Source organism: Geospiza fortis, unplaced genomic scaffold (assembly GCF_000277835.1).
Source record: "Geospiza fortis unplaced genomic scaffold, GeoFor_1.0 scaffold291, whole genome shotgun sequence".
NCBI lineage: Eukaryota > Metazoa > Chordata > Aves > Passeriformes > Thraupidae > Geospiza > Geospiza fortis.
This window is the reverse complement of record NW_005054650.1, coordinates 58,711-59,953: the sequence shown is the minus strand read 5'-3', so window position 1 is coordinate 59,953 and position 1,243 is coordinate 58,711.

Here is a 1,243-nt window from a genome sequence, read left to right as displayed (position 1 = left end):
CGGTCGGGGGAAGCTCGCGGGGACTCGCTCCGCGTCCCGTTCGTGCTCAGCGTCCCCTCGGTGCTCAGCGTCCCCTCGGTGCTCCACTCATGTTACCCTCAATGCTCAGTGTCCCCTCATTGCCCTCTCACTGTCCCCTCAGCGTCCCCTCAGTGCCCAGTATCCCCTCGGCGCTCCACTCAGCATACCCTCAGTGCTTCCCTCAGGGTCTTCTTTGTGCTCCACTCAGTGTCCCCTCATTGCCCCCTCATTGTCCCCTCAGTGCTCCTCTCAGTGTCCCCTCAGTGCTCCACTCAGGCTCCCCTCAGCGCTGGCCTCAGGGTCCCCTCATGGTCCCTTCAGGCTTCCCTGATGGTCTCCTCAGTGCTCCTCACAGAGTACCCCCAGGGTCCCCTCACTGTCCCCTCATGGACTCTTTAGGCTTCCCTCATGGTCCCCTCAGGGTCCATTCAGGTTTCCCTGAGGGTCCTCGCAGTGTTCCTCATGGGGTACCCCCTGCATCCCCTCAGGGTCCCTCACTGTCTCTTCATGGCTCCTTCAGGCTTCTCTGAAGATCCTCTCACTGTCCCCTCAGGGTCCCCTCACTATCCATTTATGGTTCCTTCAGCTTCTCTGATAGTCCTTTCACTGTCCCCTCAGGGTCCCCTCACTGTCCCCTCATGGGCCCCTCAGTGCTCCCCACAGGGTACCCCAAATGTCCCCTCATTTTCCCCTCACAGTCCCTTCAGGCTTCTTTGAAGGTCCCCTCACTGTCCCTTCATGGCCTCTTCAGGCTTCCCTGAAGGTTCCCTCACTGTCCCCTCACAGTCCCTTCAGGCTTCCCTGAATGTCCCCTCACTGTCCCCTCAGGGTTCCCCTGAGCTGTGCTGTCCCACCAAACCAAGCACAGTGAGGTGATGCTCACCATGTGTGCCTAGCATTTAGTCTTCCCTCCACCGCTGCTTCATCTTAATTTTTTTAGGTCATCACAATTCTGCACCCGTTCTTCGATTGTTTTTCCTCCTCTTTCTTTTTATTTTATTATTTTTTTTTAATTCATATTTCATTCTCTTCCGAGGCTTTCCTCAGGACTTGTTGCCGGCGTTCCAGTTCTTCACACATCCCCCGGGGAACAAAAACACAAACCCACAGCATTTAATCATCGTGGCTGTGCTCAGGGCTGTCTCACGCTCTCCTCGTGCTGAGCCTGCCTTGGTTTGAACGTTCAAGTCCTACACAATAAATCTGTCTGGGCTCTGTGTGA